The sequence below is a fragment of the Cavia porcellus genome, unplaced genomic scaffold (assembly GCF_034190915.1).
Source record: "Cavia porcellus strain 051 isolate PalLab524CR breed Dunkin Hartley unplaced genomic scaffold, mCavPor4.1 scaffold_1, whole genome shotgun sequence".
In the NCBI taxonomy this organism is placed as follows: Eukaryota; Metazoa; Chordata; class Mammalia; order Rodentia; family Caviidae; genus Cavia; species Cavia porcellus.
Window position 1 is genome coordinate 164,069,809 of NW_026947484.1, and position 25,806 is coordinate 164,095,614.

The following is a 25,806-nucleotide window of genomic DNA, read 5'->3' on the forward strand; positions in this document are numbered from 1 at the left end:
CATGAGTTTCTCTGCAGATGTGATGTTGATGGTTTCTGTTGAAACCAGGCAGTTGGTTTGTTTCTAGTTCTCCACCAAGGCTAATGCAGGGTGCTTTGCAAAGCCACAGCTCAGGTTAGATCTTTCATGTTGGCAAACCCAGGGTAGGACTGGCGTTTAATCTTGACAGCCTCTCATTAGCGGGAATGAATGACTCAATGTTAAAACAAGAAAACAAATGGCTAAGAGACCCCAGCTGGAACGTGTTTCATTAAGACAATGATGATTTCACACACTCTGTGCCCGGCCTCAGGGCTGCTGGCATCCTAATCATTCTCTGGATGGCTTCCATTCCAACCAGCGTCCGTGCTGGTGCCAGGCAAACGCCACCATCTTCCGCAGGGAGAACAGGAACATAATGCGAAGTCTAGGGTGACCATGGTGCGACACAAAAGTCAAGTGATGTCATTTTAAATTATAACAACAACAACAAAAAATCATCATAAAGACAGTGGTCTCCTGGAGCCTGTCTGGTTGCCTAGAGCAAGTGCTTAACCAAGTGGGGCAGAGAAACCGGTTTCCTGGGTCTCTTCAGTTTTCTCACCGCTCCCAGGTTCCTGGTAGTTCTCACGGCTGTGAAGGCTGTGCAAGCACACAGTTAAGCAGCAGGCTCCAGTGAAGATCAGCAGATACTGCGCACCTCCCTCCACTCCCCCCCATCAAGATGCGGAGCCCACAGCTCCCACCAAAGAAACGGCCGCCTTGCTCGGCACCCAGCCAGTGTTTCAACCCCGGAAGCCCTCCTGTGCATCTTCCCCTGTGCACACCACGTTTCAGAGACTGCGATTCCCTACTTCTCTTAGATCCCAAGAGCCTGAAAAGTTTGCAGACACCACTAGCACCCCAGTCCAGGGATACCAGTTTGAGAGCAATCAAATTACAACATGAAGCAGGAAATAATGACAATCATGCTCTGCATTTTATTGAGTGCTTACCATTATGGCAGGCATTGTGCTGAGTACATGGTTTATATTACCCAGTTTAATCCACACCATAGCCGCGCGAGGTGGGCACTGTAATTATCTTCCTCCCAGTTCAGAAACATTAAGTGCTTTGCCCAAGGCCACCAAACCCCGCTGTCTGACTTCAAAGCCTGCCGTTCACTCCTGACTCCGCTTCCTCCTGTTCCACGGCTGGTTTTGGGAATATCATGCGTACTTCCTCCACTTTGGGACTTCTGGAAAGCTGCTAGTTACCACCTCACTGCCCCAATACCTCTGCCTCCCCCTTGGAAGACAATGCGACAGAGACGACGGCACCCAAAATACATCCAGCCCAAGTCCACAGCATTCCAGAGGCAGCTGTGGGGCAAGTATTTCACGTTCTCCTGCGCTTTCCTTCTTCTGCCAAAACCAATAAAGCAGGGGCCTGGCTCCCGCTCAGCTAACCCGTTCCGTGGCCTTCCTCATTGTAAAGGACACAGGTTTCACTCTGATAGGCACCGTCTCTAGGTTCCTGGTAAAAGTTCTGACTTGGATAACAAACTCCAGTTGTGCTTCCAGCTGTCCCTAGTTCCAATCCCAGCACCTGGAGAAAAGAAGGGGGGGGGGGGGATTGCTAGATGTTCAGAGTTCAAGTCATGGCTCTCCTAAGTGTAGTGCTCACATGCAGAGGCTACGAACGCTCGGAGCACAGGAAGCTGATACACAGAAAATGTGCAGCTGGAAGCCGGGGGAAACCAAAGACCAAACAGAATGTAGATATTACTTGCGTCTAGGGTCAGGACTGGGGGACTGGGCTATGAGTGAACCTACATGTGTATTAAAGGTCTTATCTGTACAAACGGTGAGCCCACACACACTTTTCCTTTTGCTTTGAATTTAGCTTCTATTGTATTGATGCAGTAAATAATAATTTCAAAAGCATATTATATGCAGAGTGTATAATTAGGTGACACACTATAAACAAGTCAGCTGTATAACATGTCATCCGAGTATTAGCCAGAGTAAGGATGCTTCTCTTGGGTTCTTATGCGCTCGCTCTGGAGACTTCTGCCCAAGTCCCTCGGCCAGCACTGCTCACCCAGGAGCCCAGCAGGGACACCTGAACACTGAGATGGGGGCTTCTCCAGATGGCATCTCCAACTCAGGATGACCAGCAAGGTCACAACTACAGTGGAAACCCAGCAGAACCCTTAACAACCCAACATCAGGAGGTAGTCTTATGCCTGAAAGAGAGAGAGAGAGAGAGAGAGAGAGAGAGAGAGAGAGAGTGTGTGTGTGTGTGTGTGTAAGAGCCTGACTCAAATCAGAAAAACTGATTTGTGGAGCACTCAGTGAATCACATTTGTGCAAAGGCCTCCTGTTTGTGCAGGCTCACAGGACACAAAACCCCTTGGTGGGGTCTGGCTGCAGACCGTGAGGAGCCTGTTATCTCCTGGGCCTGGGAGGCTGGCACACAGGCTGGGCATGCAGGCCAGAGTGAACCCAGTGCAGAAGGGCTGTGGGCCAGTGCACAGGGCACAGGGCTGACGCCAGTGTGTCCAGGGAGGCATCTCCAACAAGAGCTCAGGATTATTAGAAGTGACATAGTGGACACCGAGCACAGCTGTCATTGGGTGAGGGCTTGTTGTGTGAGGGACATCCTGCCGTAACTCCCCAGGTTGTACCCTGCCCATAAAAGGCTGAGAGGTCTGAATCTGCCTCCGAAACTACTCTGATTGTATTTAGGAAGCGTAAGGATGTCACTCATGCGGAGAGGTCATCGTGGCCACTAGGGAGCCCCCGGAGACAGGTGTCACCACTCAGCGGAAAAGGAAGTAGTAGGAGAAGGCACAGAGAGATGCCACTGCTGGTCTTAACTCAAGCCCAGCCTTCAGTTACCCATGGTTTGATTCACACTCTGCAAACAGAAAGGATGCAGAGTGAGTGCCTGCTTGCTACAAGCAAACAAAAATATACGTAAAAACTATGTCCTGGATAAGGTTTTCCCTCCATTCTCTCTTGCCACACTCCTGAATTCTACGTGTGTGTCTCCCATGTACTTCTTCGGACCCTTCACTCAGGTCTTTGTCCCCTAGGGGAGGTGACCAAATCCATGTGGGGCTAGATCTGCATCTTAGCAGTGATGTCAGAATCATAAGAACCTCCATTAGTGAACCAGGGATTTAGCTCAGTGATACAGTGCCTGCCTGGCAAGTGTGAGGTCCTGAGTTCAATCCCTGGTACCAAACAAAAACCAGTTAAACACAGTGAGAGCCACATGCCACTCATCCTCTTCAAAATCTTCCTTCTCGCTTGGAACCCACTCTTCCCATCACTCTTGCCACTTTCTGCAGCAGCTCTGGGATTCTCTTTCCCGAGCGTCTTTTTAGTTACACTGTCCTGGCTGTCTCAAAGTCCTGAACCAACTGAGAAATGTCTTCTTCCCATGGTCATTTTGAATTTGGAGAAGAGTCAGATTCGCCTGGTGCCGGATCCAGCCAGTCAGGTGGACGAGGACAAGAGCTGCCTCTCCCCTGAACGGCCCTCAGCGGTGGCACTCACTGTGTCCGTGATGGCATCTCATAAAGACACTTAGGAAGGAGGGTTCCAGAGCTGCTGCAAGAAGTGCCAAACAGCAGGAGCGATGTGTCCAAAGCCAGGGAAAGCGCATTGAGGGGGTGCGCGACGTGGCCTTACCATGTATTACCCATACACTTCGCCCACCCTTCCTTGTAGTGTTTACAATGCAAAGATTTAGAGAGAGGATGCAGAAACTTGACCAAAGCCAAAGAGCCAGGGAGTGGGGGAGTCTGGGTTTTTAGTGGGTCTGGAAGCCCTACCACCCTTTCACCACTTGATGTTTACCTCAGACAGAGGAGAGAACGATCAAATGGCAGGAAGCCCACAAGGACAGGAAGCCCCTTTGCCTCTGCAGCCTGCATTTCTCAACAGGGCAAGCAGGCTGACCCCGGGCTGGAGCACCCTCCCCTCCCACCCCACGTCCTCCGACCACTGGGGTCCGTGAGGTGAGCAAGGCGAGGAAGGTGGGCGAGCCGCCCTGCCATCCCTGAAACCACCCTCCGGTAACCCATGAATCTTAGAGATTTATATTTTTCTGCTAGTGCATAAAGGACAAGTGGCCAGGAGCAGGCCCATAAATCGCCCTGACTTTTATTAGATGGGGAGAGTTTACGCCTGCGGGGTCAGCATAACCTGGAGGAGAAGACAAAGCCTCCCCGAAAGGAGCCACCACATGATGGTGATATAAGCCAGGCCCGTGTCTGGGACAAGAGGGCCCAGGCCATCGAATGCAGTCAGAACCAGCGACTTAGGAGTCACAGAAGTGGCTTTGCTATTCCCAATCCTCGTCATCTTTCCACGTGTGTCACCTCTCACACAGACTGTGGGGAAGGACACACCTGAGGGATGGTCCTGATCCCCTAATGAAGAAAGAGCCCGGGCTGGAAGCAGGGCCACCCCAGTAGAAAGCAAGTAAGCAGGAGGAAGCCAAGGACCGGGTCAGAAACCTGCAGCCCACCCAGGCTCGTCCTTTATGCATGGGACCACCTGGTCTCACATGTGAGTTTGTAAAACCTCCCATTCAGCCATTGTGTGCGAATCACGCATGTGTTGTGGTGCACAGACTGTAGGATGAATACAGCTCATCCCTGTCCTCTAGGGCCCTGCATGCCTGTGGGAGCAAGGCTGGCCCCTGAACTCATTCTCAGGTAGCATGGGGGGGGGGGGGGACACAACACCCGCCACCAGCACCACAACCAAGTTCACCAAAACAGCCAACCTCCCCGTGCACACTCAGGGATTTCACCCAGGTTATCTGATTTCATCCTCAATTAATCCACCACAAGGAAAATATTCTTCTCAAGGAGAAAAAAGAAAGGAAAAAAAAAAACCCTGCACTGACCATCAAATCTGTTCCTTTCAAGTCCACGTAAAAGAACACCTGGAATTTCACAGAAAATAAATTTCTCTCCAGAAAGGAAACCGTTTATGATGAACTCAGATATTTCATGAGATAAACCATAGCTTCTCCATAAAACCTTAATAAAATAGTTTCCAGCCATTGAGCTCACAGGGTCTAAAGCCATAGAGTCCACAACCATAACTAATAAAAGATACTTTTTGATTTTGGAAGGAAATTCAGAGGCAAAAGAGAAAATAAAACCAAAACATAAGGCTCCAAAAACTGCAAGGGGAGGAGAAAGCTTCCCCCTCCAAAGCTTGACGGACAAGAGGAAATTCGAGCAATTCTCTCTGGCACTTGGTCAGGGAAAGCAGGGCTCTTATTTTCAAAAGAAACCACTTATTCAGGATGATCAAGTGGAAGTAGCATTCTGAGCCGTTCAGAGGGATGTCGCTGACACCTCGGTGGTTCTGCCCCGAGCGGCCACATTCCCCCTGCCCATATTTCTTCGTGTTTGATACTTGGATTACCCCAGCAGGAAATGGGCAGTCTTTGAATAGAGGGTTTTGTTCAGATTTCTAATAGCTTCCAGCATTTGCCCCAGACCACAAGGACTACACCAAATTTACTTAGACATCCAGGCCAGACGTGAAGAATTTCTCTGTCAGATCTTGTAAGCTCCACCAGTTTAACATTTTGGCTTCTCCTGGGCAAAGAGAAGACAGCCAAACAGCGCTGGTGCCGGGGGGCAATCTGGTGACATGTGGCAGCTCTTGAAAGAAAATTAATGAACACAACCAGTAACCTTTCTGCCCCTGTTGGCTCTCCTAGTTCACAGGGAAAAAGTAAAATTTCGGCAGTTGGGGAGTCGATGCAACTGCCACTCCTTGAAACAGCTTCAGTGCCATCTTGCTGGCTCCGCCAGATGAGCTGCAGGGCACCATTCACCCCAAGACCAACCCACACTGGGGACCTGGGCTCAGAGGTGGCCCCTCCTGTCCCATGGCAGCTTCCTCCTTGTTCATGAAACACATAAAAGGCCACGGCTGGGGAAGCCACCCTCAGCCACAAGGACAATATTGGGTGCCTACTCTGTGCCAGGGCTGCGACTCCCAAAATACGGCAATTCCTTGACGACGGTGGTGGTGATGTTGAAGACAGAAAACAACAGGATCGTTTATCGAGTGCTCCCTCTGTGAAAAGTCAGCGTCCAGTCAGCCCGGTCTCATTCCTCATAAGGCCTGCAGCAGCATGTAACCATCACGTCCCTTCTGGGCAGATAAATAGACCCGGGACTTGAAGGGGACTTGGCCAGCGTGACAGAGATTGTTGGTGCGGAGTTGGGATTGAACCCACGCCTGTTTGTTCCCGGGGCCGCACAGAGGACAGTCCGCTGCTCTGTGGCCATGGGATCTCGGGTAGGGCCTCAACTCGACTTGCACAGAAGCAGCTCTGTAAACGCAGGGGTACGACCACCCCTAGGAGTGCCTTTGCCTGGTGCCAGCACTGCCTCGTCTCTTAATGACCACAGTCAGGAGAAAGCTTTGAACCCTAATGTCTCATGCTTCAGTTGTTACCTCTAAAATACAAAGGATAATAAAACCTACTTCAAGATCCCACAGCCTAGAGATTAGCTTTTATCTGGAAAACACTTAAAATCTAGCACTTCGCAAACAGTGATTGTTCCCTGCCATTCTCCTACAGCCCTTTTAGGGAAAAATGGCAAAGTGATCTAATTATCATGGTCCCTATCAGAAAGACACCAGAAACACAGAAGCAGTTAGTGCTAGTAGTTATCTTTGTGCTCTCTGTTGACCGTCCCAGGACACTGTGTTTGTGTTACTTTTACAAAGTTGACCACCTGCTAACTAACCAGGTATCCCCACCTGCATTCCAGTACAAGCTGTAACAAGACAAGACAACGCTAGTATTGAATGCCAGACAATGAGGTTGGCTTGTGAAATTTACCATAAATCAAGACTATTTTTAAAAGCATCAGGTATGACGGTGCAAGCCTGCAATCCCAGTTCTGGACAGCTGAGACAGGAGGATCCTAAGTTCAAGCCCAGATCGCAGGTTCAAGACCCTGCCTTAAAGTTTATAAAGGGGCCAGTGGTGGACCTTGATGTGAAGGTCATGGATTCAATCGCTAGCATGGCAAGAAAGAAAGACTAGTGGAGATGTTCTCCTTGATTCTATGAGGTCACAAAATAGAATTCAATAATAAATGTTAAGTACTTGTCACTTTAGCTTATGCTATACTTAAAAATTCTTCAGAGGCTTCTTTGTAGGTGGTCACTTAGCCCCCACAGTAACCATAACTGGGTCAGGATATATTTTAGTTTCATTTTACAGAAGTTTGATGCCGAGGCACAAAGAGGCCACGAGCTGTGTGTGCATTAAGCAACAAACACCACCTGTACCGAGAGACACAGCACCACAGATCCGCTCAGGACAGACCTGGGCCCAGAGAGGCCAGCGGATGGCTTCATGCTGGAATTAGCCAGGAGCCATGGAGACTAGTCATCCTCCCTCCCTAACTTCCGACTCTTTTGCCTCAAAATTATACTATCAAAGATAGGCTTCTCCCACGGCCCAGGAAGATCAGAGAGGTTACAGGAGATAGGAAGTCAGGATACTTGGCAGGCAGATCAGACGCATAAAGGGAAGGGTCTCTGGCGACGTCTCCTGCCTGCAATAAAGCAAAATGGGCTTCCAGGCCTTTTTATTGGAACTGCATAGGAAGAAAGACCTTGTGAAAGGAAAAGAATAGTAAAGGAAAATTATGTGATAGTCACATAATTCACTGCTAAGCTGAGTTTACGTTTTCCTGATATGCGCTTTCTTCATAGAATATGCCATCTTAAATCTGAGTTAATAAATTTTAGCAAGTACATAAACTCGACCCTAGCAGGAAGGGTTCCTCCGTTCCCTGTATTATCAAGCAAAGTCCCAAACCCTGACCTGCAGGCTAACAGGAAGGGACATTTGTCTTCCTCGAGTTCCTAAAATCTCTGGGACACCTCTTCAGCACCCTGACGGTTTCTCACTCTATCAATGAGCCCCAAAATCTCCAAGCAGAATCCCATGGATCAGTATTTCCCAGGTTTCCAACAGCAGGCAATCATGGACCCCTCTGCAGATGGTGGGTGCAGACAGAAGTCAAGGGGAACAGAAGCCACGCTAGGGACACAGGGCTTCCAGCCAGCCAGCCCCACAGCAGGAGACCTCGGCTCCTCCTTCTGAACACAGATGGCTCGAGGCACTGCAGAGCTGTAGGAGCAGTCACTTCCTGCAGCGGTCACTTCCTGATGAGGCTGCACAATGCCCTTGACCATGCCCCATCCAATCCCAACCTCTGGCCCTCTAGCAGGTACAACACTCAGGAGCTTGTGACACAGCAGCATTCCCAAAGAGAGAGAAGAGAGAAGTAAGAGAGAGAGAAATCCCAGGGAAAACTAAAGTGGGGACTCAGCAAAATGGAAAACGCTACTCCCAATTACATCTGCTACATTTCAGTGCATCTCCTAAACTCAGGAGAGCCGTAAAGATAAGAGCACTGGCAGCCCCGTCTCTGCACCAGGCTTTATTTTATCACAGCCTTTTCAGAACAACCTTTCCCCACTGGGAATCACTGGGAAAGGGCGGGGAAGGCGGGGACATTCTTCGGGTCCTACCGGACAGCTGGGCCTTTTGACAGGGGAGGAAGCCTTTGATCTCCTGGGCCAGCTGTGTACAAGACGCCTTAACCTAACGCACCCCAAACTTACTGGGCAACAATAGATTCTGTCATCACCAACCCTTGTGGAAGTCCAGGGAGGGTGGCAGCAGGATGAACTGTTTCAGAGATTTCACAGGTCTTAGCCTCCTGATGCCGAGCATCATAAGAGGTGTCCGCGTCGCTACCTGTCACCTGTTCTGTCTGCAGAATCTGCGCTGTCTGTTCTCCAGGATGTTTTCTGTTGCTGGCTGCCTCTTGACCGTACCTTTCCATCTTTTTATTTCCAGCTTTCCAGCACAGAGTCTCCATGGCTAGTTGTCTCTTGAGCTGCTCTTTATACTTTCACAACTCCCCCTCTCCAACATGTCCTGCTCGGCTCTCCCTTCAGAGGCAGTAGAGTCACCCACGCGCCCATAACCAGCAAAGCCCATGAAGCTTCACAGGAGGCTAGAATGTGTCACATCAGTGTGAGCAGGACAAAGCAAGGCCTGAGTCGCAGTTCCTTTTCACGCTGAGTCACTACCAAGTGTCTCTCGTGCTTGGATTCAGGACCTGGCTCTGCAAGCCCAGGGCAGCTCCAAGCTCTGCTGCTTTGGCCCGGTTCCCAAGCCTTCTGTGCCCAGGACCCTCATCTGTCACTGTTGGCAGATGGGAATGAGGTATGCCTCATAGGGCTGTTTGAGAGATCCCATGCAATCACCCGTGTGAAGCCCTGCGTCCAGGATGCAGCCCATGTGACCTGGCAGCCACCCTGCAGTCCTCCACTTAAAGAAATGCAGCTCAGAGCTGTCACAGGCACAGCTGGGAATTCAAACACCTCCACCCAGGGAGAAGCCTGTGTTCCTCCTCCTGCCTCAGCCTCCTGGTTGGGCCTAGAGTGCCACACAGTCTGTCCCACTTCCCATGACATTGGCCGGCAACCTACCCCGTCGGGGCCACGGCTTCAAGCCTGACCCAACTCTGCATGCCCAGGCCTGAACAGCACCCACAGGTGGCTGGTGAGATTTAACCAAAGTCACCATCACAGCCACTGGCTTTGTGGGATGCAGCTGGAGCTGCTCTGTCCTTCCCAGAGCACCCGAGCTGCACCACCGGGGCTCCCCCTCCTCCACAGCTCCTGGGAGCCAGGGTCACCAGGGTTGGGGCAACATCATGCCCCCTCCAGGTTTTCAGCAGATGGGAAGGGGAGCAAGTGATGCAGGGAGGGAAGGGGACATGAAAAGAGCTGAGGACAGGATGCACATGGACCAGCTCCCCATGATGCACTGCAGCATGGACTAAAAACTAAAAACGGTTTGAAGTGCACTCAACACCAAAACCCCTGGAGAACAGAAAATGACCATCTCAACTCCTCACTCAGGGCATGTGCTGGAGATCTGACACAAGAGCAAGGAGGCCCAGGCAGACCCACCTGGGGCTTGGCAGCCACCCTACACTTCATGGCTGGGCCAGCACCCACACCCCAGATGGCACTGTCTCTGAAGGGCACAAGGGGCCCGATGTACACCGTGTGACAGATCCAGTCGACTCATCTCACATCGCTGCACACACTTAACCAGGAGACACGGAGCCAGTGATGAGGAAGGTGTATTGAGTTATTCAGTCGCACAATCTCAGATTTATAGTTATTTTCTTTTGCAGTGCTGGGATTTGAACCCAGAGCCTCGTGCCTGCCAGGCAAGTGCTCTACCACACAGCTGAGTGGCCTGGCCACACATTATGGAGTAGCAGGAGCTGCCACAACTTATAGTCTCACAATCAGGATCAGAAGAATCATAAACGACAGGGCAAAGAGAACAACCATCTCAACACACCCAAGACAGCAGCAGGACACCTAGGGCCGGGGCCGCTGAGCAGACCAGTGAGGAACACGTCCCGGTCGAAACCAGACAGCAGGAAAAACACTGTCATCGCAAAAAGCACGCCTAAAAGCTAAACTCGATTAGCAATTTGGGAGGCAACACAGTTTACCCTTGAAGCAAAAAATCAGGGTTTAAAGTAGCAGGGTCTAATCTTGGTTTAGCCACGGAATCACTGTGTCATTCTGGGAAAATATGCAAAATACATTCCGTCTTCACTTCTACACCAGGCCAGGGTCTAATCCATGTCAGAGACTCGGGAGGAGAAGCTTCGAGAGCGCAGTACTCCTGTTATTAAAGTCATCCTGAGTGGGGCCAGGACCAGGGAGAGGAAGGGGGCAGCGTGATGGTTTTAAATATCTAAATAGATACCCTGAAAAGAAGGGGCTGGGGAGGAGGCAGGAGGGAGGGGAATAGCAAGGGGAGGGGGTAAGGGGGGGAGGGAGGGAAAGAAAAAGTAAGGAAAGTATTTTAAGTCTAGAAAATACCATTTCAGGAAAATAAGCATCTGTGCTAAAGGAAATGCTAAGAAATGCAGACACAGTAACTCCACAGGACTTTCACGTGGCGCCCTCAGAACCACTCAGCCCAAGAGACGCTGCTCTCCCAGGAAGTCAGCATGGCGGGAGGCTGGATGGCTCCTGTGTGGACAGAACAGCAATGCGGCAATAGTACGCATCACTTCATACCCTAAGCCACTTCCTCATGCCAGCTGAGCGGGACGGGGACTCAGAGATGGGGCTCCACCGTCACCTCTGGTGACCACGAGCTGCTGAGGAAATGGAGCGAGATGGTCCCAAGAGGCTGACCAAACATGGCTCACACTACCCAGCCTTGCAGACCAAATATAGTATGAACTTGCACTGGGTCACGGCCCAGTGACCACGGCCATGGTCCAGTGCCCCGTTGATAAGTGCGCACAGACTCACAGCTATTTGTGGACAAGTCACAGCGTACTTGGATAAACGCTATCCCACATGGAAAAGGCACTCAAGATAAGGACTGCTCCCTGCAAGCCTGAGCAGCAGAGACCCCAAACCTGGGCCCCCGAGAGGTACATGGCCCTAGAGCCAAGCTTCATCTGTCCTCTGTCCCCCACATGCTGTTTCAGCACCACTGAGATGGCTTTTATCAAACACCTCCCAGTAAGAGGTGACAAAAAATAGGTGAAAACTATGCCCAAGTCATCAAAAGCAACAGACTTTCTTGAAATTTAAAAGAAATTTCAGTAGCGTATGCAAGACCAGTGTCCCTGGAAGCTGAGGTAAACTGACACCTGGGTCCTATTTGTCAGTTCATCCATCGATCCAACAAATACTTTGTGCGTAACTGTTAGAGTTAGAAATCCAGGGATAAAAGACATCCCTGCCTTCAAAGAAATAAAAACTAACAGGAAAAGAAGGGGTGAGACCTGGGCTGTCATCAGCGCAGGGTTGGTCCTCAGCCAGCCCTGTGGAGGCAGGGACGGCAGGGTTTAGACTCCGGAGGTGGAAGATAATCCCACAGAGAGAGAAGAAAGGGCTCACTTCCACTTCCGGCCGGGCTGGAGAGACAGTGAAACTGCTGAGACAGACAATGAAGGCCAGACTCTGAGAGAGGTGGACACAGAAGGGCGTTCTACCGGGAGTTCTGGGTTTCCAGGTTGGAGTCCCGAGGCAGCACAAGCCCAAGCAGAGCCTAGAGAACCCAAGTCGAGGAAGTGAAGCTGAGAGCCAGAAAGGCCAAAGAAGTGAGGGTCTGCATCCCTCGAGGACGGGAAAGAAGTGTGCGGCAGGAGGTTCCAGACTGGAAAAGCACCGTCCCCAGGCCCGGGAGCAGTGAGCTCTAAGCTAAGCACTGCTGTCCCGGGCCTGCCTAACACATCTCCCGGCCAAGACCCCACAGGGCCAAACTGCTTTGGAATCACTTAACTGCACCCCAGGACAGAGTTCAAAAAGACTCGTAGGGATATAAAACATATCAGCGCCCATCCAGATAAAATCCACAAAGTCAAGAATCCAATCAGAAACTACCAAGGCATGCAAATATCAGGAAAATATGGTGAGGAAAGAAAATCAGGTCTGACACAGACATTAGAATTCGCACATGAGAACACGAAAACAGGTATTACAACTCTAGCCCCCACGATTGGAAATCAGTGGAGACAAATAAAGACAAAAAGAACCCAAATCGAACTTCTGGAAATGAAATATACAGTGCGAAATACAGTGGATAGCACTGACATCAAATCAGACATTGCAGAAGATAAAGGTCAGTAAAGCCGAAAATATAAAACCCAAACTGTCCAAAATGCAATGAAGTGGAAAAAAGAGAATTTTCAGAATCAGCAGAGCACCACTGATTTGAGGGACAACTTCAAGTGGCCTAATATACATCTTACTTGGGACCCCCAAAGGAAAGCAGAGAATAAATATTACATATGTATGTTTACAGTCACCCCAAGCCCCAAAGGATTTACAACCTTGAGGGGAAAACAAATTACAACAGAAAGATGAAGTCACAGAACAAATGTTTTATAAGAACAGAAAAAAGTATCCGGAGGCAAAACATAACCAATTCCCAAACAAATCAAACACAAGACTGCTTAGAGCAGAGGAGAAAATACCCGCAGGTGAGTGGGGTCAGGTTAAGGAAGATCACAGAGGAGACGGTTAAACTGCCTGTTTCAGAAAGGGATATTTTCAAGTCTCCCCGCTGTGGTTTAATTGTGTGTATTTAGAAACAGGTTTTTTCCTTCGTCTCCACTTTTTCACCATGCATCCAGCAGCATTAATGCGCCAGACACTGTCTAAGCTCAGAGAGACTTCTGCCTGTGCCTGTTTATATTCCAGAGGAAAAAAGCAGCAATGTCCTTTGGTCACCCTGCCAGACCATGCGAAGGGACTATGTCAGAGCGTGGAAGAAGGAGGCATCCGCTCCTCTAAGGAAAGCAAACAGCGCAGAAACACAGGAGACAAAGCCGTCTCAGAACAAAGGGAGGCCATAGAAAGTAAGTGGACAGGTCTACGCCATGGAACAAAGCCGGACGCCATGCAAGTTTCCCTCTCGATTTCAACTCGGTAACACACGACCGGGACAGGAGATCTCAGCTGCGGGGAGCCACCAGGCCACCACGCCACTGTGCCGAGACACAGGGAAGTCCTGACAAGGGCATCGAGCACAGGTGCTCATGGGGTATCGTGGATTCCTAGACCAAAGCCACTTTGAAGAGAAAAGTGAAAGGGAGAGGCTGGCATCAGGCGTTTTCATTAGGAAAATTCCTTTTCCTGAAACTAGCAGCCGGCACACGCATTACGGAAAGCTGGAAAGAGGCTTCATCAGCAGAGTCAGCTGCCCGCATTGTTTTGCCGTCCTTGAGACTGAACCCAGGGCCTTTGCATCAACCTATGTATGTCCTCAGTTGGTTTGTATTTTCATTTTGAGACAGGGTCTTGCTAAAGCCCGGAGTTGACTAGGCCAGGCTCAAACATCCAATCCTCCCAGAGAGCAGGGATTAGAAGCGTGTCCGCCGCACCTGGCACCAATGTCCACAGCTTACAAGGGGTAATGCGGGGACCCAGGGAGAGCAGAGCATGGACCAGGAGTAAAGCTCCTGTCCCCCACGCTCAGAAAGCAGCCGTCCTGACAGCAGGTCACATCCTCTTCTTCCAGCTCTCAGAGCGGAAATGTGGGTGACGTGGGAAGGGGAGTCTGGGGTGTAATTGAATACTCTCTCCTCGGAGTCTTGGTGGAACACTTTTGCTAAGAATGACTCTGTCACCTAAGAGAACTCATCCTGGAAAATCCTCACTGGTGTCACATTTACAATGGAGGACTCCTTGACCCACCCTGAGGCACTGTTTAATGTTTGCTTCCTGATCCTGTTTGTCGGGGAAGAAGCGCAGGTCAGGAGCAAAGCGGGAGTCGCCCTGAGCTCCTCTGTACCGCAGTGGCGACCACTCCCAAGACCCCGTTGTCTCTGTTGCACGGTGCCAACAGCAGGACCCACTTCCCAAGTTTCAAGATTTCTCTGAGACAGCAGATGCAAAGCAGGCATCAGGCATGACCCTGGAGCACTGTGGCAGTCCTGTCCCTGAACCTGGTACCACTGATGGGGGAGGGCTGTTGTGATCGTGGCTGTCCTGAAGGTCCACCGCACCACTCAGGCACTGACATTATACTCCATTCCCATGCATGCCCTCCAGGGAGCCTGCCCCTTTCCACACACTCGAGCTCTATTTACGGGGACCGTCATGTCACCTTGAGGTCTGAAAGAGAAACGTCGTCTGCTGGTGAAGGGCCACCGAGGCCAGCAAGAGCAGCTCTCACTCAAGGCCAGCACAGGGCGCACATCACTGCTTCAGCAAAGTCCTCCCCCAAAGCCGGGCTCCGTTACAAGTGTCATCCTGGGTTTCCGAGGCTGACGAGTGTGGTAATCCGCCCTGTCAGGCTGCAGATCTGCCCCAAAAGCAGAACGTGAAGTCAACAGCCTCACTCCCCCGGCACAAGCAATCTGGTTCATTTTTAATTCTTTTCCCTGCCATCAGTACCCCAAGGAACTGGTTTGCATTAGTGAGTAAGAGCCTGCAAAGGTTTCTAGTTCTCCTAGACAATTAATTTAGATCGTAGAAGACAAATATTGGCACATCTGGACAAACTCAGCATGCGTCTACAAACCATGAAATCTCCCAAGGCGTCTGTGAACAAAACACCTCTCCGCACTTCTCAGGAACAACAGGCCAAGGGGGGTGGGTGGAGGAGGCAGGGACAAGGACGGGGAACCACTCTGGCCACCTGCAGGGCTGGCCCTCGAAGGAGGGTGGAGGAACAAGGGTGGCAACAGATGTAGCATGGTACTCGGCACTCCGGAAAAGAGGATGTGGGGCCCTGCGCGGCGAGGGTCTGGGGAATCTGGTGGGCTTCCTACCTTCCCTGTGGCTCCCCTCGGCTATCAGCCAGCACAGATTCCCCACCCCAGAGTGGCCCAGCACCAACAGCAAACACTCGATCAGTGTCAGGATCACTTCCGATGGTCCCCTCTAGGATGCCCTGTGCGTCCTGACAGTTACAGCTCTAGCTGGCTCTGTGCCTCCTTCCTGGTCACTCAACCCAAGGAGATACAAGCTGTCCCACCCTCAGCTTTGCCACTTCCTCTTTCCTGATGCCTTTCCTGGCCACACGGAAAGGAGCTCGCACCATCCTCGTCCCTGCACTGGCCACGCATAGGCATGGCCTAAGGACCGCATCTTCCCCTACACGTGTTCTGCATAAATCACGCTCTCTTTGCTCTGCCAATGAGCTTAGAATTGTTTGTATGAGCCTGTTATTTGATTTTGAGAATTCTACTACATAGCCATTAAAGAAATTGGGAAACAGAACCAAAACACAGAAGATAATCAGCACGGCCTGCACCTTGGTCTCCTCCTGTCCTCTTCTCACGCGAGGGACACGGTCATTTTGTCCACATCCCTTAACACTGGTGGCAATTCCAAAGGGGATTTTCTGTACATGTTTGTACCTGTTCTCCTCTCAGTGGCGGTGGCCCTTGCATTTAACTCCTGTTTTCAAGACAAAGTGAGGATTAGTCGTTCACGACCTCTTATTGCACCAAAGCGCACTGCTGTTCGGAATCACGGAATGTGGAAACAGGGAGCAGCGTCAGCAGCTGGGAGAGGGGGAGGAAGGCGCTTGTCTGACTATGGAAGCATGCAAGCTACAAGAGAAGGTCGGATCCCTGCACCCGCGGCCGGCTCTCCCCAGTGTCAGGACAGAGGCCCCGCCAGCCCCGCATGCCTGCCTCACACGGCTCTTTCCTTACACACGCACCTCACACACTCGGTGTTTGACGGAGGCCCAGCAAACCCATCAGGCCCCAGGGGGCTCCCATGAGGGTGACAGCTCACCAGAAGCCCAACCTTCCCCATCAGGGGGCAACCCGTGCAGGGCGGCATCGTCTAGGTACTGGAAAAGCCAGAAGGGACAGAGACCTCTGCGTGTGCAATGCGCTCACAAGGGAACAGCTGCCCCGTGGCCATGCTTTCTTCTTCAAAAAACAAATCTGGAGAAAATACCGCAAAATATTTGTCTCTAAGAAAGGTTTTGTCATTTTTGTATGCCTGTATTTCCACACAGTGCCTAAATTATTTAAAACTTTAAAAAGGAAAGTAGCTCTCAAGGCCTCCAGGCAAAATGCCCTGGATAACCGATCTAGCTGCAGCACTGGCGATTTTAACACGGTGCCAGGCGGCTGTCACACACCTCCGACCCCGTCCCCAGCAGAGCAGGGGCAAAACCAAACTGGACGGGACACTGACCAAATACACTGACGAACTAATGAACCGCGGTCATCCATGCCTTTGACTAAGAAAGTGGGGAAAGGAGCTATTTTTGCTAAGAACGTCACATTTCAATGATCTCCAAGTGTGGGTCCAAGGAGACCTCCCCTAAAAGGCATGGTCAGTGGAGAAGACTGCAAAACATGGGCAGAGCAGCCTTTCACATCTCTTTCTGGCTGTAAAACCGTGTTTGTCCCTGCATTTCAGAGCCGGTGTAATGCTAGTCATCAGAAGGAGCATCACTAGGGGCTGGGGATTTAGCTCAGCGGCATAAGCACCTGCCTTGCAAGCAGGCAGTCGTGAGTTCCATCCCTGGTACCGATAAAAACGAAAAAGACAAAAAAGAAAATGAAAAAAAAAAAAAAAGAAGAAGGAGCATCACTGCCATAACCAACTGCAGGACTCTGTCCCTGGCTGAGATGCAAATACAATGTCCTGGGATCACTAAGCAGATCACAGAGCCCTTCTGACTCTACGGGGAGCTGCCCCAGCTTCTCTCGGCCCATTTAGGGTTCTGAGAAACCAACCTTTATAAACGCAGGTCACCCCACGTTGTCCCCTAAATGCCAGGAAACAGCACAAGCATGCGGCCCAGAGACCCTCAAGATTTGAGCTCCCAACACACATGAGGAGCCAGGCCGCTGGGCCACGCCCCGTCTTTCACAAAAACTCTAAGTGAGCTTAGAGGGAACAAAGCAGGGAGATGCATGACACACTGACACACCTAGGATTTAGGACCTAAATCCACAAAATCGGCTTGACATCGTTCAAACAAAGAGTAATTTCACAAAGTATCACAGGCCTCCTTACCTCAAGCGAAGGGGGCACTTTTCAGTTTCCTCTTTATGTTATTAAGGTATTTCTTTCCTTTAAGAGGAATCCAGAGCTGGGAGGGGATACAGCTCAGTGGCACAGTGCCTGCCTGCTAAACACCAAGTCCTGTGCTCCATTCCTGGTACCCCCCAAAAAAGAATCTTGAAGCTTCCTTTAAAATTTGTTCCCCACAGAGTGGGTACAGGCTGCCAGAGGCAGAGGCAAAGAAGTGTAACAGGACTCACATCGAGTGTCCTGGGTGGAACGGACCTCTGCCACCATGTGCCATCCTCATCTGGAGGACAGCTGGGGACGTGGCCCTTAGAGATCGGACACTGTCTCCTTCCTGCCCGCCCTTCTATCAGTAAGGTGGCCAGGCTGGGTCAGAATCATAGCCATAAACACAGATCCCAAGGCTGAGAGACACAGTGACAACTTGACTAGGCACAGAAAACGGCTGGTGACCATCTCATCAGAGCAGCCAGGGCCCAGAATCAGCCCTGAAGGCCACCTGGCATGATACCTTCGGGCCTGTCCCCAGCTTCAATGTTAATCCCGAGAGGCCTCAGGAGCACCTCTCCTAGAGGGTGCTGGCTGCTTCCCTCAGGGAGCCCTCACTGACTGTCCACAGGATGGGGTCCGCTCCTGTCACAGCACAGTCTCACCACGCATGGCGCCATGGGAACTTCAGCCTGCGGTACCTGAGAGCAGCACGGGTTCCCTGCCACCCTGGCTTCAGCCCTCGGTTTCTTTAATCTCCACACGAAGGCTCAGATTCTCAAGGCGCTCCCATGCTAAGGTGTCCTCCAAGCAAGGAGAACTCAGCAGATCTCGGCCTCCTGGGGCAGATGGACATCACTGTGCCCCATCCAAATCCTCTGCCCAAATCCTGCTCCTGTCTGACCTGGCCTCAGGAACCTCAGAAAGAAAAGCCTGGTCTCTCTCCCACGCCAGTCCACGGACTCCTGCCTGGAGAAAGCAGAGCATGCTGCTGGGATGGACCGCACGGGCGTTGAAGGATGAGTAGGAGTTCCTCAGGGATACTGCAGAGCATAGGAAATGTGCCTCCCTCCCCAGGGCTCCCCATGCCCTGTCTTCACCTCAGAGGCAAAGCCCATGTCATGAGCTTGGGAGCAGCACCTGTGTCCCTCGGCGAGGGGGCTGAAGACAAAGCAGCCACCACGGGCCAGGACCCCACAGGACAGCAGGCATGAAGGAAGCCCCAGGTCTGCGACCCCACCTGGGGGAGAGCAGGACCTTTCTGCCCCTCCCAGTGGCCCTGTCCTTGCCAAATAATGAGGAGAGCAAGCGCTTCCTCTGTGAACGGCCCCACCTCAGCCCCAGCATAGCCTGCAGGACACAGGTGGAGATTTCTCTGGGCCACTCAAACCTCACACAAAGGTGGGGGTGGGGCGCCTTCCGCAGGGTGCCCACAGGACAGGGAACTTAGGGGGACACAGAACCTGCATGCAGCCTTGGAGCAAGCCCTGGTGTCCAGTGGTGCAGTTGAGAAAGATTCAACGGGAAGACCACCTGGTCCCCAGGGGGGTTGAGGGCCAGAGCCACAGCAGTGGCAGGAAGACCACGCCCTCGGCCTCCCTGGAGGTCACCTGGCCTGGCTTCCTGGCTTCCTTCCCTACCCGATCCACACCAGACCACCCCCCCCCCCATGGGATGGACAGTGCCAGCACCCGGATATCAGGAGAGACCTTTCCAGGGCACACAACAGCACAAGCATCTGAGACACTACGAACACTACCCAAAACTGGACTCACTAAGAAGAAGGGAGCAGGTACCCAGACGAGGGCATGACAGGTTGGAGGGCACAGGTCAGAGGGCACAGGTCAGAGGGCACAGGCAAGGCAAGTCGGCACTGCACTGAAGCAGCAACATACAAGAAACTCTTCTGTAGTGTCACTTTTAATGTCTCCTGCCAGGCAAGGTGGTACACAGCTGTAATCCCAGCACTCAGGAAGCTAAGGCAGGAGGATCTCTGCAAGTTTGAGGCCAATTTGGGGTACACAGTGAGTTAAAGGCCAGCCTGAATCACCAGAAACAGTGTCTCACAAAAAACAGTATCTCTTACCATTGAAGGGGGCAGCATACTGCCAGGAGAGTGACAGGAGAGCACCCTTTATGTCGAGAGAGACAAAGAGCCAGAAACACAAAGGGAAAGAAAGCAACTACAGAGACGCACTCTAGATGCTAACAGCGGTTATCATTACCAAGCTTATGTCCAAGTTCCCATGTACTAGCATTCTCCAAGAGTTAAAATGCACGTGCATGGATATTATATGTACATGTGATGTATGTGCAAACATTATATATGTAAACATATATCTAAACATGTGCAAACTTATTTATTTTTTACTTGTTAAAGTAAAAAAATATATTTAATTAAAGTAAAAAACTTTTTACTTTTTATTTTTGCTTTTATTTTTCATGTTCATTTTTTACTTTCTTATTTTGAAAGTAATTTTTAAAAAATGCTTAGCACACTGGGAGCCTGAGGCGGCAGGACTGAACCCTGAGCCCAATGTGGGCATCTTAGTGCTAGTGAGACCCTATTTCAAAATTTAAAAAAGAAAATATTAAAGGCTAGGAATGTCGCCTATTATGAGGCCCTGTGTTTAATGCTCAGTAGCTCAAAGTATAGTGAAAATGGTACATAAAGCTGGAAAGCACAGCATACACCTGTTATTCTAGCATTCTGGGAGGCTGAGGCAGGAGGATTCCAAGTTCAAGTCCAGCCTGGGCAATTTGGAGACTTAGCAAGACCCTGTCTCAGGATAAAATGCTTTTCAACAGGGCTGGAAATGCAGTTCACTGCACAGGCCGTGGGTTCAGTCTCTAGTGCTGCTGAAAATAAAAAGGTACATCAAAAACCATCAAAAATGTACTGCTGTGTGAGGTGCGGCCGCTGCAGCAGGGAAGCCGAGGCCCTGGTCAGGGCTCTCCCTCACGCAGCCCTGCGCACTTCGATGGAAGTACAAATTCCCAGATCGCCGCGTGCTGGAACCACAGGAACCGACCATGCTCACATGGAACCGTCGTGCCCAGGGCCGGGGCACCCGCAGGGCAGCAGCCAGGAGGATGCCCAGCCAGGACCAGGGACGGGATGCTCAGAGGAGGGACAAAGTCATCTTTGTTGCAAAGACAATTTAATTAAAAAGAAGCTCCATTCTGCCGCTCCACCAGGTAACAGAGAGGGCATTGTGCTCCCGGGAACTGAAAATCCACCGGGCAGGCAGACTGCATGACCTCCCGTCAGCAAAAGCTTCTTTCAGCGGGGGAACCCTGAGGGTCCCAGAGAATGAACGGCTTTATTCCGTGCAGAGATAACTTTAAACCGGCTTCCATGCCACATGGGCCACTCGACAAGCAGCCGGCCTGCACCGGGTTCCCGGAGCCTGATTTTCACCCTGGGCCCCAGCATGAACCCGGATTATCTTCCCTGCTCCCAAGCGCCTCTGCCACTCAACCCCAGGCCAAGCATCCGGCAGACCACAAACACCTCTGACTCTTTCACTAACGCATTTGACATTTTTTAAAACAAGCGGAAGGCAGTGATGCAGAGATAAACATGACAGCCCGGTCCCCATGAAACTGACTCTGGCAACAATAACAGACTGGCTAACAGACACCCACAGCTCCATGGCTGACAGTAGAAAGGGAAGGCATCTAACCACTTGAACCAGAGAGAGGGACAGGAGGACTTTAGAGTCCAAGAAGACAATGTGGTCACAGCAAAGGCACTGCCCCTGGGGGAAGGGAAACAGAATGAGAAGCAGAACCCCATGTGGCCAGCTCTCATGGTGGGCGCCAAGATGGAAGACCTGACGTCTTTGATGTAGCATTCACCACTCAGCTCTGGAGCTGTGGGTGTCTGTTAGTCAGTCTGTTATCACTGCCGGAGTGTCAGTTTCATGAGGATGGGGCTGTTGTATTTATCCTTGCATGAGTGGAGGCTCGGGTGGAGCGGAAGTGACTCAGAGGGTCACTCCATGGTCTGGATGCAGCAGGTTGATGAGTCTGTGCAGATGGAGGAGTTTCCCTCCACAATGATGGTGGAAAGGCCTCAGGAGACTTTGATCCACCCCAGTGAGGCCTGGGGAAGGAGCTGGAGACCAAGAGACCCACACAGAGTTAGGGAAACCCACATCACCACGTTCCAGTGACACTGGGCAGGGAGCTAAGGGTGGCACAGTGGGAACAGCCAGGATGCGCTGTTGGGAGGCAGGCCTCCCTGGTCGCTGGTTTCCACACAGCCGGGAGCGAGCAGAGATGCTGGGGTGCCAACAGCCTTGGAGGGGACAGTCTCCCCTGTGGTGTGGGGAGAGCAGGTGAGCTGCGTCCAAGGCAGAGTGCATCTGGGCCCTGAAGCCCAGGGCTCTACTGCTGCAGCCCGGTGTACTGAGGCCTCACCTGTCTCCCTTCCTGATACCCACTGAAACAGCGCCTCTGAGAAGCAAAGGCAACTGGCACTCCAGCCGCTGCCCCAGCAAAGAAGCCACTGATCTCTTTGCATCCGTGACACAGTGGCGGGCTGCGGACTTTGCGACCACGCAGTGAAGTGGTGAATCCTTCCCGGCTGACAGTGTTTAGAAAGAAGCCCGGCAGGGCTGGAGACTGGCAAGGTGAGAAGCGGGATTTGGGGGACACCACCTGACACTTTGGATGGGGCAAAAGCGAAGGCAAGGACGGGTGTCCCCTCTGCGGTGGGGTCTAGGTAACGGTGCCTTGTGCGGCTGCTGGGAATGGGGTGCTAAGTTCAGTAGGGCGACCTGCGACTGCCACAGGTGAGCAGCACAGAGCTGGGCAAAGACCTAGAAGAGGCGTGAGGTTAAAGACGCGGATACAGGAATAAGGCACCCGAAACGAGAGTGAGTGAAAGTCCTCTCCGTCCAACTCGTGATAAGTCTGTGGGCCCCTCGGTGAGACCCAGGCAGAGTGGCCCAAAGAACCATCAGTCCTCACTGGCTAGCGGAGGGCTTAGCACTGTGCAGATACTAAATACATGGCCCCTGAACAAAAGGCTGAAAGCAGACCTAGACCTGGCTGAACGGCCTTCAGTTAAAGACGCTTTGGCCATGGTCCGAGTAATGCTAATCCAGGTTTCTCTAATCGGGGTTCTGAGCACAAGGTCTGTGAATTTGATACACAGGAAATAGAGCCAGCTTCACATGCAGAGAATCATAGATGTATTGTTCTCTCCTGTGCAATACAGCAGCAGAGCAAACTCCAAGACGTGTGATCTCACGGCCCTTTAAAAGCAACTCCATAGATTTTCTTCCTGGAGAAAAGGTTCACGTTCTCCCTCCCGCCAGTTCACCGACTTTATTCATTCAACAGAATAAAACAGCAAGGGCCAGGGATTTAGCTCAATGGCATAAGCGCCTGCCTGGCAAGTGCAAGGTCCTGAGTTCGATCCCCAGAACCAAAAAATAAATATATAAACTACAAAGCAAACACACACACACAAATGAGCAAACTTACTGAGCCCACTGTGTTCAAGGAACTGTAATAGAAGCTGCAAGGGCTCTAAAAACAGAAGTTTCCTTCCTTAAAAGAATTTCCAAATCCAACTCATGGCAAATATGCCAGCTCGGATTCAGCTCCCAGATCCATGTTTAGCAGTTTCAGATCCTTGAGAAACTTACTGAACATCCATCAACCTGGCTTCCTCATCTGCACAGAGAGATCGGTGAGAAACACACAGCTCACGGTCTGGCAGCGCGGCACCGAGCACGCACCGCCACCTGGAGCTACAGCTGGCATCGCCCTAAGCCCGATGGGCAGCACCACTTGTAAAACGCCACTCGCTGAGGGAAGCGTGGACTACTCCACAAGTCACCGAAGGGACTCAAAGTATGAGAAACTCAGAATTTTACCAGCTGGTGGAAACAGTGACAGTTAACATCACCCGAGTTAAATTTTAACTTATTTAAATTCTCTGACTGACTCATGAGCAACTAGTAGTGTTCCCATTTTCCTGATGAAAAGTCTCATGGTCTCGCAGCAGACAGTGATGGAGCAGAAAGAAGCCCAGGCTGTCTGTTCCAGAGTCCCATGCTGGCAAGCACCCTCTTCCGGGAGCCAACGATGGATTTTATGACACGCTTTCATAAGAAGAGAACAGGAATCTTTGCAAGCATCTGATTTCCACTCACAGCCACAAGCACTGTACCAGGCTCTGGAAGACTATTCGTAAAGATCTTAGAACACACTGGGTACTTTCCGAGCTGGCAAGGAGCCTGTTCTACCCATGCTGAAGGCTGACCAAGACAATGTGAAGCCCGATGCCCCATGGGCACCCCATGGCACATGGCAAAATCACACTGCCCGAGATGGAAGGGACTCAGCACAGCTCAGGCCCAGCAGCATCCCAGGATAAAACTGCTCCCTCTCCCCACTCTTCCCTCTCCCCAGGCTGCAGGCTGCTCCCAAACACTGGGCTTCATTTCTATATCTGCTCCTCTGGGATGCCGAGTCCTGGGGGTCTTGGTCTTCTTTTTCCACATAAATAACCTAACAAACCGATGAGCCACCGTGTTGCCCATGTGGACTTCGATTAAGTTTATTTTCCTCAGCACCAAAAAAACTCTGTTTTGTTTCCTTTAATCTTCAAAGACAGTGGAGGCAAAATCCCCTAAACATCCAACCAAATAAACCTAGGTAGGCTGCGGCTGCTCTGTGTGACATCGTACAAACACAGGCTCTGACGAGTACGGTGAAAAAACCCAGATACAAAATAGTGTATGTAAGGTGGTCACATGTATTGCATTTTAAAAAAAGAAAAACAATACTCACAAAGTAAAACAAGATCCTGAGTGAAGTATCAAGTGATTATCACTTGAGACAAGCCGAGGTGCAACAGTTCTGACCTCTCAGGGTCTGCCACTTCCTCAGTTGTCTTTGGTGCACATCACTGTCACCTTCCAAGGACCACAAACTGATTTAAAAAGCAGAGGTAACAGGCAGAAGAGGGAGGCCAGAAGGCAGGACATTTGTACCATCTCCAGACGTCCTCTCCCTGCCCTTTCTGGAAGCATCAGCCTTTCTCGAGTCCTGCACGGTCCTGCATTTGAGAGGCCCAGGGTGCTGCTCCCCGTACCATGGAGCCTTCATGGAGCCTCCTTCCTTTCCAAATGCTTGGAACACAGATACACAGATACACAGACAGATTGGTGGACGCATGGATGTGAGGTCAGACAGAAGGGCCACGTCTATTCCAGTCAGGCCTTCCTGTCAGGCCCAACTGCGTCTCTCCCCAACCCTAACCCTAATCCAACCAACTGCCTATTTGTTTGAGTAAAAGTTACTCACATGCACCCTAGAAGCACAGTTTGAACCCCAAAGCCCTGAATGGAACAGAGAAACCAGTGAGTATGTAACGTGGTCACAGCACCAGCGTGCCCCCACCACTCACCAAAGTCAGGTCTCCAAAGTCTCAGTGCTGGCTGACGTGAACCCCAAGCGTACTCATACCCGCTTCCTTCGGCGACAGGGCTCCGAGCCCTTAGCAACATCAGCCCAGTGGCCAGTGCATCCTCAACAAAATAAACTGGAATTCATGGGGGTGGGGGAGAGTTGCCCTGCAAAGGTGCAAAGTCAGCACTCGTGGTCACAGAAGAGCTGGGGTGCTGTCTATCGCCTTCTCAATTTTAAGCTCTGTGAGTAAGGAATCGGGGCTCTAGGAATTTAACTATGGATTGCAGCCATGTCAAAAGTACAGATTCTACACAGAGCCGTGAGGTAAAGGAGAATCTATCATGCCCACCCTTCTTTCCCTTTTAGGGTCCTGGAGCTCAGGTTCTGCACTTGAGCCACCTGCAACGACTTCTGATACTCATCGGCTCAGAATTCCCCAGCGAGGAGGAAATTTTAAGAAACTGGGTAGAAGAGAACAGGACCCCTCTGACAGTAACTCCTCTCCCCACTGAGGTCCCACTCTGCTGGCCTTCCAGCACCTACGGACCCTACTTGTTGCTTGTAAATATAGCTTTCTTACTGACTTGGAGAAACAAGTTCTAAGAATGGCGGTGATGATGTCTCGAGATTTTCGTGCAAAAAGATGACTTTGTCCCCAGGAAGCAACGTCACTCAGGCCGGCGCTGACTCAGCGATTCACCTCCAAAGGCAGACGAGGTTTCACCTTTTACCCAATCTCTGTGCCCTTGTCTCCCTTCTGTGGGCGAACGCTAACCACCTGTAG

General features: G+C 51.2%; 1 protein-coding gene and 1 long non-coding RNA gene across 2 annotated transcripts in view; both read right to left on the minus strand.

Annotated features, from left to right (window-relative positions):
* Nucleotides 1-25,806, minus strand: part of Ror1 (receptor tyrosine kinase like orphan receptor 1) — a 279,640-nt gene that overhangs the window by 219,818 nt on the left and 34,016 nt on the right. The gene's annotated exons all lie outside the window — the stretch shown is intronic.
* Nucleotides 1-25,806, minus strand: part of LOC134478323 (uncharacterized) — a 93,686-nt gene that overhangs the window by 35,586 nt on the left and 32,294 nt on the right. Inside the window, exon 1 of the long non-coding RNA XR_010050904.1 lies at nucleotides 1-25,806. This exon is cut by the window's right edge and continues 32,294 nt beyond it. This is a non-coding gene — a long non-coding RNA (uncharacterized LOC134478323).